Below are 18,115 nucleotides of genomic sequence, written 5' to 3'. Positions count from 1 at the left end.
GTCGTCGGACCATTCCATGGATGATCCGGAGGAGTCGTCGGCTTGCACCCTCTCCCCAGCTGCCTGGCTGCCTGTGGCTGATTCGCTGCCAGCAATTTGTTCCTTCCGTGCTTTGGCGGCGGCGCTGGGCAGCGTATGGTAAGGCCGGGGCAGATCGGGTTGTGGTGGGTAACTCCGATACAACGTTGTTGAATCCTGTGTTAAGACAATCGGTTAGTATTAACTCTTCAGATCAAAGGAAGAAGTCGAGAAGTCGAACACTTACTGCTGGTGGTCGATTCTGGGCTGTAAATCCTGCTGGAACATACGGGACGGCATCCACATCTAGTAGAATTCGCCTGACGCGCACAAGAGCAGCTTCATCCCCAAGCTCTTCTACGCACATACGGGATGGGTCTTCAGTACCCAGGTACTCGAATCCTAAGGTATGGCGCTGCTGAATGGGTTGGACTTGGCGTTTGGAAAATGATAGCATCACTGATGCCCCGGTTACCCCCGTCTCTTTGTGCGCGGCAATCAACTCGAGCAGTTCTTTTACTTGGTCCATCTCGGCTTCATTTGGCTCCAATGTCCATTCGCCACGCTGAACAGGGGGCCTGCCAGACCGCACAGGGAGTTGGGGGGCATGGTTCGCAATGTAGAACCAGTGTTGTTTCCACCCGAGGACATTTGACGGAAATTTGTACGATATATATTTGTCACTAGCGTGTTGCCTAAGCTGGATTCCAGCGCCCCCTATTGCAGAAGGATTTTTTGAGGTGGGCTGGGGCTTCACGCGGAAAAGATAGCGGAAAAGAGCCCAATGTGGTTCAATTCCGAGGAAAGCTTCACACAAATGGATGAAAATGGAGATATGGCAGATCGAATTGGGGTTGAGGTGTTGCAGCTCAATCCCATAGAAGTAGAGAAGACCACGGAAGAAGGAGCAAGTGGGGAGGGCGAATCCCCGTTCAGAGAAAGAGCAGAAAGAAACGATCTCATTGACGTTTTCCATGGGAAATGGATCGCGAAGAGGAAGGCGCCAATGGATGAGATCCCTTTCCTGAAGCAGACCCCCCAATACCAAATTTGCTAAATTATGGCGAGAACACTTACTAATTGACCATTCTCCGGTTGCTGCTTGCGCCTCTTTCAAGTCCTTCTGGTTGTTTTTCTTTGGAGCCATTTTGAATCTTTTCAGCCACGAGTTGTTTTCACAAGCGCTCGGGGGCTGCGGCGGCGGGCTCGAAGATCTTCGACTATGCTGGGCGGCGGAAGGGCTCGGGCAGGTCAGACTCTAATTGGGGTTTTGTTTTTCTCTGGTGGCGGCGTCAGATCTGAGGGCACAGGAAAAACCCTAACTGACCGCGAGGTTAAATAACCAGCGTTCAGGCAGTGGTTTACTGTGTGTAAGATGAAGCGTCGTGCAATAGAATTAATTGGATACTGGCAGTTTTTTGGCAGATTTTTTGGGCCGTTACCCGATTCACCATTTTTTCTGGGTTAGTTGTCCCGAAAAAAGAGGTTTTTCGGGTTTCGAATCTAATTTCTGCTAATTGTCTCTTCTTAGACTTTATTTTTTCAAAAGGAACTTTTTTTTGCCACGTCCTTTGGGATCCTTTTTTCCAAAAGATTTGGACTCAAGGCTCGGGGGCTGTGGGACACGTGGCATCGACTACTTATTTTTCGAAAGTACTCGAAGGATAAGAAGGAAAGATTCAAGGCTAGTTTGACCCTCAGCTTGATTCTTTGATTCAACCTAAGGCTTGGGGGCTACTCCATATGGAGTGCGATTATTCATCGCACCCCATATAAAAGAAAGAATTCGGGGCATGAGCACCTCATAGCTTCGATGCAGTCAGAAGAGTACTCGAAGAGAAATTTCAAGACGGAGCTTCGAAAGAAGTCGAAGACAGCTTCAGAAGTACTCGAAGAGTCTGCAGTACTCAGCTACGAAGAGCTCGGGGGCTTGTCAGACCCGGGGCCACGGGGCTGTGTACATCAAGGAGTCCGTATTGGGCTAGGGGATAGGACGTGTCCTGTACCTTATTTATATTGTATTCTACCTGCATGCGGAGTAGAACTAGTCGATACAGAAGGAAACTACTCGAGTTGTACTCGAGTACGATTCCTAAGTTAGTATCAGACTAGGATTCATGTAACTCTGTCCCCCGGATATATAAGGGCGGGCAGGGACCCCCTCAAAACATAAGATCACCAGATCAACATTAAGGCAATACAAACCATCATACAGGACGTAGGGCATTACGCATATTGCGGCCTGAACCTGTCTAAATCTTGTATTGTCTGCACCTTCGAGTTCCTGATCTCGGCGCATCCTAACCCAAAACCTACCACCTTGGGTATACCCCTCGGTGGGCAGCCGGATAAAACCCGACATAGGAAACACCGTACTATTAGGAGGGATGCGAATGGATAGCTTGAAGATGTCAAAGTGATTAATTAAGATGCTAACTACCTAAAAGAGATATAAAATCACACACTTGTGCATTTAGTTTTCTCACTAACTCAGTGTGTGTCGGAAGTTCCGACCATGGGTTCGAAGTTCGAACCCCTGCCGGAAGTTGCTTGATAGTTCCAACAGGGGATCCTCGGCCGGCTATTTTAGTAAGGTCGGAACTTCCGACAATCACTTAACCAGCATACTAACGGCTAGTTTTTGGGTTCGGGTATTTATACCTCATCAGTCCTTCCTTCATTTATTGCTGCTCTTCCTCGAGGAAAGCACCTCCACAAGCTTCCACTACACTTCCCCAATCCCTCCAAGATCTAACCCTTGAGTTGATTTGAGCTAGGGCTTGGGTGAGAGCAAGATTGAGGTGTGAGGCTTGAGCACTTGAGTGAGAAGATAGCCAAGTTTATCCTAAGAGCACTTGAAGCATTTTTATCCATCGATTCACGTTTGTTACTTTTGAAGCTTGCTTCTAGACAGTTAGGCATCCCTCGGTTGAGCGTTCTCTCATGTGTGCGCCTCGGAAAGTTAGTATTACCCATCTTTGTGAATTTCAAAGTAAGTGACTCAATCCTTCTTTATGGTTGATTGAGTAAGGTAAAGGATTAGTGGAAGACCCGACTCTTTGTGAGCCTCTCAACGGAAACGTAGCTTCCTTAGTGACAGTGAACTTAAGGAAACAAATCTCTTGTTCATTGTGCTTATTGCTTTTATCTAGTTCTTGTTGACCTAGAATTTATTTTATCCCGATCTACGTTCTACGATCTACAATTTCGAGTTTATTTTTGAATTTTGCATAAAACTTCATTTCGTCAGAAGTTCCGATCCAGTATTGGAAGTTCCGGTCCATCGGAACTTCCTACACGGTGTTGGAACTTTCCGACAGTTTTAATTACTGCGAAGATTTTTTAATAAATTTTTAGATATGCCTATTCACCCACCCCCTCTCTAGGCATCACTAAGATTATGTCACTTCCTCAGCCTATATATATGAAGGCTAAGGCCGAATGAGGGTAATCCTAATCGATTCAATCATTATTGTACTTACTTTTTACTCTCCAAACCTATATCTTTTCCAAATCCGAATTATGTTCTTCTTGCGTCTTTACTACGTTTGAGGTCGTTCTAAGTAGCATGCCGACCTCAGAACAACCTTAGCTCCATTAGCCCTGAGGTCGTTCTAAGTGGCATACCGACCTCAGAACAACCTTAGCTCCATTAGCCCAGACGGGGTCCTTTTCGGGCTTGTAGATCTAGGTCTTCACGTTGCCTCTCGAAGAACCGGTCTGACCGGCCTGTGCAGGAGCACCGTCGGTGACGATCATTGCGATCCACGCGTTTTAGCATATTCGGTGTGTTGACCAGACCAGGGAGGGATGCGGTCCCTTTCACGTTACATCATAGACAAGCATTTTAGAAATACAAGTAAGAAAAAGTGTACATATACGGAATATCTAAGTGTCACGTGGAGTAGAGGCTAGAAGAAATAGTTTGACAGGGGCACTCAACGGATATTTTAATTTTTGGCATGACTGGACCGTACAAAGTCTACATGATGAAAAAGGCTAAGTGGCAGCTAAATATAGTTGGGCCGGCCTCCCATCACCTGACATCCTCCACGCAAAAAGAAAGGAACAAAAACTAGTCTGCAGAAAACGATCGAACGGGGCCGATCAAGACGAGTTTGGATTCCCTCACTTTTGGCACCTGTGGTGCTCCCTAGTGCGAGCGGCGGATGGGCGAAGCGGCGGCACTTCCACGCGAGGCCTGGGAAGCTCCGCTGCGCGGCGGTGGCGGCCCCCACGCGGCGCCAGGGTCCCACGCGAGCGGCAGCGCTCCCACGCACGGCCGGTGAGAGCTTCTCGCGCGGGCATCGGACGGGTAGAGCGGCGGCGGGGCTCAGCCGTGCGGCGGAAGGAGGCGCCAGCGACGGCAGCCCGAGGGCGGTGGGTGGCAGCCGAGCGGGAAGAAGGTGCTGAAGAGGACACGAGGCAGTGGATGGAGGAACATGAGAGCAGGAGAGGAGAGGTGATGACACCAGATATAAACAAACACAAAAAAGTAAACCAGGCTTCACTTATATATGGAACCAAATCTGAACCATCTGCATTAGTTGAGACAGTCTTGGGCTGGCCTGGCTTCATATTTTAGCCAGGCTATGACTACACAAATTGAACTGGATTCAATTTCACAGGAACAAGAAATTTTTTGCTACTTTCAAAATCAAAAGAAAAAAAGTAAGCCTGGTTAGGTTCTAACACACGTTCCAACTCCGGACTTTACAAGGACATCCGGCCGGAACAAAACCACTTCGCCGTCCTTGTGTGTTTCCAATGACTCGACACCTGAAAAAAGCATCACATAAGACAAAGGGCATAACACCACGCGCTGCATTTCTGATGTCTCCATAGTTCACAAGCCATGTTCTTCCATTAGCTTTCTCTTCTAAGATTTTTTTCCTTTTTAATTTCAGAGCTAGCACAAATGCACAATAGTATTCATATTAGTCTTTCATATATCCACTATATTCTTCATAGGGGCGGAGCTAGCCCATTTTATCGGGGTCAGTAACACCGACGAAATTTCAAAATTCCTTAACTAAATTACTGTTCATCACTAATCTAAATGGCTTTGACCCCATCACTATAAAGCTGTCCTGGGCGGCCTTTTAGGCTGGTTTCGCCCCTTTCATCTCTAACGTATAGGTACTAAGGTTTTGGCAACTCTAAAAGGTATATCCACGACACACGCTTTGATGACTTGGGGGCATCTCGTCCTAGCATATGCGATTGGAGCTTGTCCAATTGCAGGCACCACCGCCCCCGCCCCCCCCCCCCCCAGTGCCGGTGCCGCCTCCGGCGCCTCCTCAGCCGCCGCCCGCCGCCGCCATCGCCAACCAGTCTTGCCGCCGCGCTGCCCATCCACCACCGCCACCTTATTCTCGCCTCCGCCGCCCACCGGATGTCTAGCCCCAGCCGACCGGCGGCGCCGCCGCCGGCCTAACCGCCACCATTGTCGAGCCGCCGCCGCCCCGCGCGACCTCCTCCTTTAGGGCCGGTGGCCATTGAAGCCCCAGAATCCTAAACCCTAAGCTCCGCCGCCTCAACCCTCCACCTCCCACCCCTCACCGGCAGCCGCTCCACCCCCTCCCCCCTCCCCTAGCTCGCCGGCGGCTGCTTCCCCCTCCTTTGGCTCGAGGAAGAAGATGAACTGGGGCAAAGGAGAGCTTTTGCGATAGCTCACGCGCAAGCCGCGCTAGCGATAAATAGATTTTCCCAGGAACTCTACCTTCGAAGAAAAGGTTTTGGCAATGCAAGGACAATGCATTAATAAACAAAAAAGCATGTACATAAAGCATGTAACAGGATATTTGTGCAGAATCGATAGCATGAAATCTCTAGTTTGCCAATCATAAAATAGGAATTGTTACTCATCAGTCATCACAGTGTAAACTGTAGTGGCTATATATTGCAGCACCGTGTTTTTTGGTAAATATAGCTACTGTATTCTAGCAATCTAATACTTGAAGAGTGAAGACGCCCCCGAGTGAATGACGACAGATCCACGGTGATGGCAAAACCACTGGCAAAAGTGCAATGAGCATATATAATTTTACATAATTTTACCGGACCCGGCTAACTTACGGCCGGCAGTAAAAATATACTTCCGTAGGGTCGCACTATTTTTAAAACAAAAACAAAACTGCCTCCTTCATCTTTTATCGCTTACAGGCTTCTCCTCCTTTTGGCGCCAACCAGCTTTGGTTGCGCGCATAACAAAAATAAAAATCCTCGGGACCCAGTTACCTTGGGTGCACCGCATGCTCTAAATTGCTTAGAAGCATAAACACATCATAAACATCAATCAATTCACTACCTAGCAAATTTGAATTCTTTTTTCACCCAAGCAGAGTCAACACAAAGCAATAATCAGGCACCATTCATCAGCAGGTATGTGGTTTAGGCAAATAATAAACTACATCATCAAGCATCTTAGAACACAAATATCAGGCAAGAGACAAAAAAGTCAAGCACTTTAGAACACATAGCATCAACCCCCTAGAAAAAAAAGAACACATAAATGTCATGCATCATGCGTCTTAAAGCGCAGTTTTTTAACCTGCAAAGTTGTCTATTTATGTGCCTGCAATTTTTCACTGCAGAACTATCTGAATCAGAACTGCAAAATATACTCAAATATGTACTCCCCAACTGCTAAATAGATTTGCTTCTAATTACTCAAAATGCCTTCCAATCTGCATTCATGTTCAATACTCCGGTGACCTCTATTGTAACGATAAAAAAGAAAAAATTAGAGAATATTTAACTATGTAAGTAATGGAAGTTCAAAAAAACCTAATTGGTGTGTCTGGTTGGACTGTGCCTTTTAAAAAAGCTGCTGTGAGCTGTGGGCTGTGGAAAAACTGTTGTGGGAAAAGCAGAAGACCGTTTAGTTAGAGCAGCTGTGAGCTGTGGAAAACTATATGTTGTGTGTGAAATACCTGTAATACCCTTGAAGGTTTGTGGGACTGTCTATAAATACTCGTACAAACCTAATATGTTCACTATTTCGCATGTAAATGTATCTTTTGGAAAGGAAAATATTAAATTTTTTAAGTTTTTCATCCATATGGTCCACAAAAATAGAACTGTAGCAATTACACAAGGTAAAGGGCTCATAAAATTATGATATATCTCAACATAACTATCCTCCTCTCGCACTAACCAAGTCATTAGCAATCTTATCATGAATAATATTCATGGTATCCTTATTCTCTACATCTTTTCTCCCATCTCCTTATGTTTGTGCCGTGCCACTTATAGATGGTACCAAGTACTGCTCATCAGCATCACATCTCTCAAACTTCTTATCACGCAAATTGCTATCACACATAAAATTATACAAAGCAAAATAAGCCATGATTATATGCTTCTGAGTATGAGGTGAGAAACTTGGCATGCTCTTCAAAGTACGCCACTTCTGCTTCAAGACTCCAAAAGATCTTTCAATCACATTTCGAAGGGACGAATGCAAGAAATTGAACACCTCATACTTTCCATGAGGAGGGCCTGTACGATGCCGAAATTCGGGTATGTGATATGTGCTTTCTTTGTAAGGTGCGAGATACCCTATTCAGTTTGGATAACCCGAATCCACAAGATAATATTTTCCTATAAAAGTAAGCAAGTGAGGCAAAATAAATAATACAAGTACAACTAACATAAAATGAAGGAAATGATGTACCATGCATACCTTTAGGAGGCACGGGAAAGTAAGAAAAATTTGCCAATGCATGATTGAGGATACGCGTGTCATGTGCAGAACCTAGCCAACCAGCAACAACAAAGGTAAATCTTATGTCAAAGTCACAAATTGCTAGCACATTCTGAGATGTATATCCGTGACTTTATATGTATGGTTAACCACTTCATCCATTGGTATTACCACTTTCATATGTGAACCATATATTGCTCCAATTGCACATTTGAAGTATGGCAAAAAACGGTTCTCTCTCACCCTTGCATGGTCTGTAGAAAAAGTAGAATATCTCGGAATAATATTGTCTTTACCTAACTTGCGCATACACTTCAACACTTCATAAAACTTCATGTGAACCGTCCAAAGCGACCGAGTGAAATGATTTTCAGCTTGTGAAAATAATTGTGGTCCTCCGATAATCCACAAGAACGTCGCCGATGACTCAATAGATGAAACATTGTTGTTAGAGGTCAATCCGTTGGTAGAGACTAGCAAGTCATAAAGTGTCATAAAAATCTCGACGCTCATCCGAAACATCTTATGAAAATACCTTGGATGACCCATATACCTCATCACCCATTGAATTCCAATTTCTATCATTTCCCTGTAATCACCTTTGTGCAAATACCGTTCATTGTACAACTCCCCCGTTTCTCCCATAATAGCAGCATGTTGGGCTAGTTCATCGGTAATCTCTTTTGCCCTTCTTTGGCGACATCTGCCAATTTTCCATCCATCTGTAGAAGAACAACAACATTTTTGGTTCAACATATCGTAATAATAATATAATAATAAAAACTAGTATTTTACATGCCAAATTGGTTCAGATCTTTGAAAATGATAATGGTACATAACCTTGATACAATAAAATGGTTCAGAACATGGAAACATCAAATCATTGCTGATAGTTTTATGTCAACTATTTACTAAAGGCAACCAATAAAAAATAAATTGTGAGGTATTCAAATGAAGTGTACTATTATGCTTAGATAGAATAATATTATTGCTTATTGGGAACCATTATTATTGCCTCTATAAAACAATTTTATTAGGAACCAACATTACCGTCTATATAGGACAATATTGCCTAATTTCTCCTATATTATTGCCAAAGCCATGTTATTGTCTAACAAAAAATGGAATAGAAAGATATTCATTGTTATTCAATTTTTCTAAACAAAGTCAAGATTCAGTTGCCTGCATTTACAGAAAATACCAGTAAAAGCTACTTGACAGGTCAAATGAGATGAACAAAAAGCACATGAGCTAAAATTCATTCTACTGAATAAACTAAACAACTATTGGATTCACATGCCCAAAAGCAAGCAAACCATGATTAAACAATGTAACTAGCAGCTGCATCACTATAGCATGAAAATGATATCTGAAAACTTGCTGGATTGCTGAGCTGTTTACCTGCCCAAGCTGATGACATACGCTGCTGATGGTGCAGTGGCAAAACTGCTGCCGACCCAATAAAAGAAGAGGTGATGAGCTCATGTTATCCTGTTAGCATGAAGCAGAGAAGAAAAATTACGACAAATGCAGACAATTCCAATAGAGCAGAATAGTATCAAGAGGGGAGTGTCTTTCTTTAGAAGCTGGAACCTTTTGTTCTCAGAAATCCAGGTGCTTTTGATGCACCTGGATTAGTGGTTGACGATTGAAACTTTGCTTGACTAATAATAATAATTTGCCTATCTAAGTACATTGCTTAGATAGTGAGAATAATACTTTCTCTAATCAAGAATAACAATGTGCCTAAACCAAAGCAAACAAAAACTAATTGTAGCTTTGAAGTACTATCACGACTTGACAAGTGTAAAGTAGTGACAAAATAAAATTGGTGAATATGATGCTCACTTGCATCATTGCCAGTCCTATGTCCACCCTCTGTTTCAAGTGGTATACTGCTTTTGCTACTCATGCTCTGCTCACTGCTCATATTTTTTGAAAGCAGTAGCCTAGACTGCTGCATGTGGATGAAATGTAACACCCTAACTGAACCACGACATCCAAACTTCTCACATCACAAATTCACCCCGTCAATCACCTATGTAGTAAGCAAAACCTATGATTCTTCCATAAACAAAATCTTCGTGCACGAAAAATCTCACTCTCTGATCCCGACATCCCAATATATATACAACTCAAAACAAAAGAAGATGGAAAAATCGAAGAAAAAAGCCAGATAGATGGATTCACCTTATTGTGCACCTCTCTTTAGGGCTCTTTGATTTCCACTCCCCATTGCATCAAAAACATCAGAAAACAATTGAGCCCACGCCCTGTTTATTTGAACCTTCACACATTTGAATAAAAAATTAAAAAAATAGGAAATGCTTTAGATGTAAAAAAAGATTCAATCAACTTGCCTAATGAAATGTATGAATTTGCCTTTTGCTAAAAGTGTTATTGCCTAATTTAGAACCACGTACTACAATGACAATAAAAAATACTTTAGATATAAGAATATTCAATGAAGTTGCCTAATGAAAATGCATGAATTTGCCGGAACCTAAAAGGTGTTATTGCCTAATGCAGAACCCCTAATTGAGAACCCACTACATGAAAAATGCATGAACATATAAGACTGGCAGAGGACAGATTTATTTTCAAGACATACTGCGTTAGCTGATGTCACACGCCCTTTTTGCTGCCTCTGTGCTTTTGGCATTGTAATTTATATGTGTTTTTAGGAATAACTACACATTACAAAAAGAATAGAGAGTGATAGCGGGGCTGAGGGGCCAAATCGCAAGCATCAAGTAAAAACTCCTACAAACTCAGCCCCCTCAGCACCCATTTCCCTGAACATGGACATCTGAGTAGGCAATAAAAACGTAAATAAATCTGCACATGTAGAGCTATTTCGTAAATTGGACTTGACTTTTTGTACATTACAACAAAATCAGCCACAACACAAAAGTACAAAGTGAACCACACATCATCGAACAATGTGCGAAAATGATTAACAAAATCAGTCTCGTTAGTGTTTTTTGCAGTAATTCGTTTATCGGAAGTACTAAAATGTACAAGTGAGTAGCAACAAATTCAGTAAGCTAGATGCGAAAAATCTTCATCAGTACAAAACTATGATTTAATTTCATTAGAACTCACTCTCTATTTAGTCATCAGCCTAATGTACCCTACCTGCCCCCATCCCCCAACTAACCATGAACAAAATGTAGCCGAACAAAAAAATTGTAGCTGCAAAAATCACAGAGAACAAGCTGAAAAAATAGGGGGAAGGGGGAAGGGATCAATTCGACTCACCTTGTTTGCTTTTTCCTCTAGTAAGGATCCTTCCGCTATCAACAAAACTCCTTGCACCACAATCTGACAACAAAACCACATCAAAAAGGGATCGAAGCCAAAAACCTTAGTCAGAAATCCAAGTCGCAACGGAAAATGGTGGTGCGAGAGGGTGGGGGATGCTCACCTAACTCTAAACCTGCTATTGTCACTCCCCACGACGAGCTGCTAATGTCTGCATAGAAAAAGCTCCCAAATCAGAGGAGAGGAGGGGGGGGGGGGGGATTTCAAGTGTGCGGTTCGCGTCGCGTAGGGGGAAGAGGGTGTTTGTGACAACTCACCTGTTTATGAGAAGGGTTAAAACCTAAGTAAACCCGGAGGGGAGGAAAGAAAAGAAAATGAAGAGAAAAAGAATAAAGAGAGGTCAAAATTCATTCAAATTTGAAAAATATGAAAGCCAAACTCTCTGAACAGTGTCAAACAGCAGAAAAAGTCAACAAGAAGTCAAACTTCAAGTTTGAAATTCAAAATTCAATGAAAAAGAGAGAGAGAGAGTGCATTCAATGACATGAAAGAAGGAAAATGGCTGATTAGCCATGTTCAGCAGCTGATAATTGAAAAACCTTTGGTTAGCATGAAAAAGTTAGTGTAATGTATGGAATTTTCAATAGAACAAAGTTTGAGAAGTTGAATGAAGTCTTGATTATGTTTGGAAGGTTCAAAGTTTGAAGAAAACAAGAACTCAGCAAAGACGCAGAAGATTTTGGTAAGTCTCAAAACAGTGAAAATAGCCAACTTTGGGCAAGAATAAAATGGTATTTTATATAGTAAATTTTTGTGTAAAGTATAAAAATTTAAATCTGGATGTTCAGGTTTTACATAGGTACCAAATAGTCTTTTGGAAAGTGTCAGGAAAATCCTCAAATTTGAATTCAAATTTGGGCAGTTTGAGTTAAACTCTGAAACTCTGAAAAACAGCCTGAACCTGCCATGTTCAGAGCCATTTTTGGCAATGTTAAAGGTTGAATATGAGGAAGTTCCTGAAAGAAACAGTGTATAAAAATATCAGGGATACAACTTTTATGTTTTCCGATTTCAAAGTTTAGTAACAGAATTTGGAGAATCAAGGTCTTGAAGTTCAGAGTTTGCACTGAATTGCGCTCGTTTCAGACAGCTACAGTACCCGAGCATCCTTATCTTCACCCCCAACGCCGGTGAATCAAATTCGCGGGTAAATTCAAAGGAACCACGTGTTGATCATGAGCAGGGGCAGCGTGGAAGAAAGCAGGCAGGTGCTGGCAATCGGATCACGGTGATCTTTTGAATGTAAACCGCGCCCGAGCTGATCGTCTTCAACCTCGCGCCATTCTGTTTCCCCTGTACCGAGCGACACACCTCGCTGGAATTCTCCACCCTCAGAGCATCTCCCATCAATTCCTTACAACCACACCATCTCCAGCCACCCACGAAGCCATTTGGGGTGATCCAAACCACCCTCTTCGACCACAACCGCCGATCACCGTGGCCCTTCCTTGTTCTGCGCCCGCCACCTCGGGTCACCGGTGAGCACCGTGCTATGGCCTTTGTTTGGTAGGGCTGGGTCATGTTCTGTGTGCTGTGGGTGTGTGCGGTGCTGTGGCCGTCGTTTGCCGGCCTGGAGGGGGGTCTGCCGGGGCCAGAACACCTCCTCACCGTCAGGTGCGCCGCCGCGCCATAGCCGGTGTCGCGGGGAGTGTCGTTCCGGCCGCTCTTGGCCACGCCTAGGTGAGGTGATGGTGCTGGTGGGAATGTCGCTGCGGCCGGCCTCGCCGTGGTCCGGCCAATTGCCGTTGGCCGAGGGTCAGGTCGCCGCCGCGACAGACGTCCGTCGCCGGTGAGGGAAAGAGGTGGGGGTTTAGGGGCTGGTTAGGCTCGCCGTGGTTTGGTGGTGCGGGTCCGGTCGTCCGGGACCTCGACGGTGGCGAGATCCACGGCCGGCCCGGCCGTGCACCCACGGCCAGGGCCAGGGGCGCTGTGCTGTGGGACCAGGGACCCACGGGACAGAGATGAAGATAGGAGGGGGCTGAGTGAAAGAAGAAGAGAGAGGGAAAAAGATGGGTTTAAATGTAAATTAGATTTACAAATAATTCTACAGTTTTCTATTATTTGTTAAAATTTGTACAAATATCCAAAATTGATGCAATAAATTTTTTTAGTTAGATTTTTCCTCTATACAATAAAAGTATTAAAACTTAGGTTGTTAATAAGGATTTTTATTTGTTTAATTCCTTAATTCTTAAAGGATTTAAATAAATATGTAAATTCTTATTCTTTGTAAAATAAAATTTGGATAATTTCCAACTATCTATTTTAAATAATAAGGAATAATAATAAATATGAATTTGAGGTTTTTCTTAGATAGAATAATTCAAATGATCTTAATTAAATGCTTAAAATTTGTTTAAGGCTTAACAATTAGGATAAAATGTTGTTAGGGTTGTGAAGGGTGATTAGGTGTTGGATTACCACTTTATAGTGAGGTAAATTTGTGATTCAATTCTTTAAAGTGCTTGCATACATACACTAACACAATGTCTCATAAACGACTAGAACCGGAAGTCACTGACGTCAGCGTCTATTACATCTGAGCAGCCCCCCAAGGACTAGCAAGAGGAAGTGATCGTGATCGAGCACGAGCCTGAGCCACAAGTCGAGGTTCCGCCTCACCCAAAGCAGATCAAGGCAAACACCAAAGCATTTACACCTACTAATTTCTTAGTATTTATCTTTATTTTATGTTACTTCATGTGATTGCATAGGTCTAGATTGTGATCCTACATGATGCATTTCTAACCTCCTTGACCTAAGAACATCTTTGTCACCTTCTCAACTAGTTTAGATCAAACCAAAGTGTCTAAAAGAAACCTACACTGAAAGCTCAAACAGAATAGGAAGCGGAGTTCTGGCTCTATCCAGAGGTTCACTCTGATGAATCAAGGAAATGCATGACAAGTATGATGGTTGTTGTGTGCAGAGCATAAGCGGAGTTCTGGCTCTATCCTCACTTCCAAAGAAAGATATAAGGATCTATGGTATGTTCAACCTTGGTCACGCTTTGAACATACTATTCACATGCTGGTATATGGAACCAATAAACCTACGTAACTTGGTTGACCTAAATTCTTGAACCAAGTTGTAACCCACTCGAAGTGGAAAGTTGGCAGGGTCGTACCCTGAAACCCGTGTTGAGATCAGGCCCGACGAGGGTCCTGCACGGGGGTGCGAACCCGGGTCTGGGTAAGCTTGGTTCAGGGTTTAGTATCCTCCTCATGAACGGTTGCCATGTACGGTTCAGCCGGCAATGCATACAAGCCGTTTGAACAGGGATCGCCTGCAGGATGTAAAATCGATTCAAATCGCCGCACTTCTCGATTATGAATACCACTTGATCTCGCTTGAACATCGTAGAGTTACTAAAATGCAGCCATCATAAAACTTGTGGTCACTAGAAGCTATTCTTTTGCGTGCCAAAGTACTAGTATCTAGTTTCTTGAGTATAGGTTTACTGCTTTGAAAGTCCAAATGTTTTGAATAAATGAACCAGTCCACTCCAAAAGCTTTGCATATACTTGATTCTCCGTATTTATACTTGGTTATTCGGTTAAGTCCTGCTGAGTACCTTCATACTCTGTGTTTGTGCTTGCAATGATTTTAGGAGCGCCACCGGAAGATCTCCAGGAGTGAAGCCTCAAGACTCAGAGAGTATGTCGAGTCCATACTCCTCTGGATGTTTTATAAACTTGTAATATAAGAACTTGTATGACCGCAAACCCTAAGACTATAGGTTGTGCATTTGAAACTCTGTAGCATTGACTTGCAGTAAGGTTTGTTCGTATTGTGTAATAAATCTTTCCTGGTTTTTGCGAACTCTATTCAACGTCTGTGTGTAATATCTGAAGCTTTATGCAAAGCGATCTTGTATGCATGATAACGGCACAGTATTAAGGTGGAAATTTCGGGTGAAGCCCGACGGACTACCAGATTTGTGCCGTTTTAGGAGCGTTGACTGGATTATCTCTACGGGAGATGATCGGATGCTCTTAAGCCAGAATAAATTGCGAGGTTCCGCCACAGTGCTCCTCACCTGATTCTGACCCTACACCACCGTATTTGAAGCCCGGGAAATATCACACCCAGTTTTAGAAAGGGAACCGAATGCATCTCATATGTGCGCCAGGATCAAGTTCCACACATATGATAGATAATACAGGTGTATATCCAAAATAATGTCATAACGAAAGAGAGTATCATAGTACTTTATTACATAACCGTAAGTCTTAATCTTAAGCGAATAAATAAACGTTTTTACTAGCAGCGGACTTCAACTTCACAGGCAGATGACCGGGAGATATATACACCTAGTACTCTTCAAAATCTTTAGGGAACTTCGTACAATTATCTTGTTCTGAGCAGCATTGGTTTTAATAAAGCAAAATTGAGTACATTTATGGTTGGCACTCAGCAAGTGGAGTAAATTATATGACATGCAAGGTCAAAATCAAGGAAAAGCGGACATGATTTGACCGCGATAAGCATTTTTAGTTGATCAAGTTTTATTAAGCAAGCATTAACTAAATATAAGTATATACCAACCCTTAAATATATAAAAGAGATAAGATAACAATATTATGAATAAAGAACATCAATTTAGATCATCTTTAAGTTCAATTATCATGTGAGGGTTCAAGCTGCTCTTAACCATGAGCATAGCTGATATATCAGTTTTCACTCTGCAGAGTTTGTACACTTTACCCACAATCCGTGTTTCCCTTGATGCCCGGATTTGCAAAGCTCTTAAATACTTCCGAGGTGAGTGGCAGGGATTCACTACGAGACCTTTACAAAAATTTTCTAACTTATAACAATCCGGTAAGATTTCAAGTCAAAGCGGTCATAACTCTCCCTAATGAGGGAGACGCCTTAACTAGGAACATATAACACCCTCAAGAGGACTGAGCTATACCCCGATGATGCAACCCCTCTTGCCCTTTCGTTAAGATTGGCATAAGCTAAAGTTTCTATTTAATTAGCCAAGACCAGAGCCATGTAGTATTGTGGTTGCACTATTTTCCTGGATAGTTCTCCATGTTCCAATTAATGCAATGATCTTAATTTTCAGGTTATCCAACCAAAGTCTAAAAAAAAGCAACTAATAGTGTAGCATGGTTTTCAGGTTATCCAACCAAAGTCTAAATAAAAGCAACTAGCATAGCTACAACATAAATATAACAACCCAGGTTTAATCAAGGAAGTTCAAAGGAAACTAGGCACATCCTTAGTTTGGGATCCATCATATTCTAAACACATGCATTCATATAAAGTAATTGTGTATATTTATAAAGTTATTAGGACCGAAATATGATCAAGGACCACTTACCTTCGTCAAAGTACTGCTGCTGCTCGGGAACGTCTTCAAAGCCTTGCTCTTGCGGACCCTCGAACTGCGCACCGTCTATCGTAACACACAAGTACATACAAACAAACAAGTACAATAAATAAGAAACAGTACACCAAACAATATAAATAGAGCAAAACAACATTATAAAGCTACTGTATACATCGCAAGGGTCGCGTGAGAGCAAGAATCGATGAAAACAAATTTAAAATGGAGAAGTTATGGCTAAACATGATTCGAGGGGCTTATTTGTAGAAGTTTTGAAACTAGAAGGACTCTGAACAAAGAAACCGAGGGCTAGATCCTAATTAAACCTTAGATCTAGGGTTTAGATTGAAAAATAGAGGGGCTAGGGATGGCGGGTTCTATTTTAGAAAAAGACAGGGGCTTAGACAGAAGAAAAAGGATCTATACATTAATATTTTGGAACTGCCGTGGACTGCGGGTTGATTTCAATAGAACTCAGGGGCTAAACTGCAAAATACCCTAGGGTTGACCGGTATCGGGTTATTTGACTCCGGTCTAGATCTAATCTAGAGCATCAGATTTGGATCGGACGGCTGGGAATGGTTGGCGGTTGCGGGGCGGCAGCGCTGGTGCCGGGTGCGACGGTAGATGGCGGTGGGCGGCGGCGAATCGTCGGGAAATCGCTTAAACGTGACTCCGGCCACGGTTTCAATCACTGGCTGCACGGGTAGAATGTGGGTGCTACGGGGAACGCGTCTAGGCGATCTGGTTGGCGAGACGGAGCCGGGGAAAGGCGGATGGCGGCGGTGCGCAGTCGCGGAGCACCGGCGAGCAATCGTGCGTGCGGGAAGGCAGGAAACGGAGGGGAAAGGGCCGGCGACGATGCCCACCTCCATGCGGAGCTTCGGCAGCGGGCGGGGGTGATGGAGCGGTAGTGGAGCGGCAATACGGTGGCGTCCCCGAGCTTGGCGGCGACAGCGGCGGTGTGGCAAGGGTTGCGAGGCAAAAGGCGGCGGCTGCGGGATGTGCGCAGCAAGGGAGGCCGTGCCGTGGCCAAACTCAGGTGCGAGTCCGAGCCTAGCTTGTGCTGGAGGTTGGGGATGACCCTGACAGATGGGCCCCTCCTGTCAGGGAGAGGGGAGGGGAGGAGAGAAGGGGCGCGCGGCTGGCTGGGCCGAGGGAGGAGGCACATGCAGCTGGCCACTTGGGCCGTGCGGGAGAAAAAGAAGGAAAGCAGAGAGGCCAACTGGGTTGGGCCGTGCGGGAGGAAAAAGAGAAGAGGAGAAAGAAAATGGGCCGGGCCAAAAGGGAGAGAGAGAGAGAAAAGAAATGTATTCAAATGCATTTGAATTTGAATTTAAAATTTAAATTCAAATGGAAGATAAATAATAAAATAATGCAATACGGCATGAAATGCACAAGACCTATATTTTCTTATATTTCTTTTTATGGTTAAGTAAATTGTCAGACCCGGGACCACGGGGCTATGTACATCAAGGAGTCCATATTGGGCTAGGGGATAGGACGTGTCCTATACCTTATTTATGTTGTATTCTACCCGCATGCGGAGTAGAACTAGTCGATACAGAAGGAACTACTCGAGTTGTACTTGAGTACGGTTCCTGAGCTAGTATCAGGCTAGGATTCATGTAACCCTGTCCCCCCGGATATATAAGGGCGGGCAGGGACCCCCTCAAAACCAAGATCACCAGATCAACATCAAGGCAATACAAACCATCATATAGGAC

At 43.7% G+C, this 18,115-nt stretch overlaps 1 long non-coding RNA gene across 2 annotated transcripts; it reads right to left on the bottom strand.

Moving 5' to 3' along the window:
* Window positions 1-7,089: 7,089 nt before the first annotated feature.
* Window positions 7,090-11,294, bottom strand: LOC112886778. 2 transcript variants are annotated; one of them, XR_003227432.1, is made up of 8 exons: window positions 11,154-11,294; window positions 10,988-11,050; window positions 9,917-10,013; window positions 9,128-9,217; window positions 8,262-8,448; window positions 8,023-8,152; window positions 7,706-7,777; window positions 7,090-7,623 (listed from the first exon to the last, which is right to left on the bottom strand). It is a non-coding gene; the product is annotated as an uncharacterized LOC112886778 (long non-coding RNA). The 2 variants fall into 2 exon arrangements; XR_003227431.1 differs by having other exon boundaries at window positions 8,023-8,448.
* Window positions 11,295-18,115: the final 6,821 nt, after the last annotated feature.

The sequence above is a fragment of the Panicum hallii genome, chromosome 3 (assembly GCF_002211085.1).
Source record: "Panicum hallii strain FIL2 chromosome 3, PHallii_v3.1, whole genome shotgun sequence".
Taxonomy (NCBI): domain Eukaryota; kingdom Viridiplantae; phylum Streptophyta; class Magnoliopsida; order Poales; family Poaceae; genus Panicum; species Panicum hallii.
This window is presented reverse-complemented; position numbering and strand designations above follow the sequence as displayed.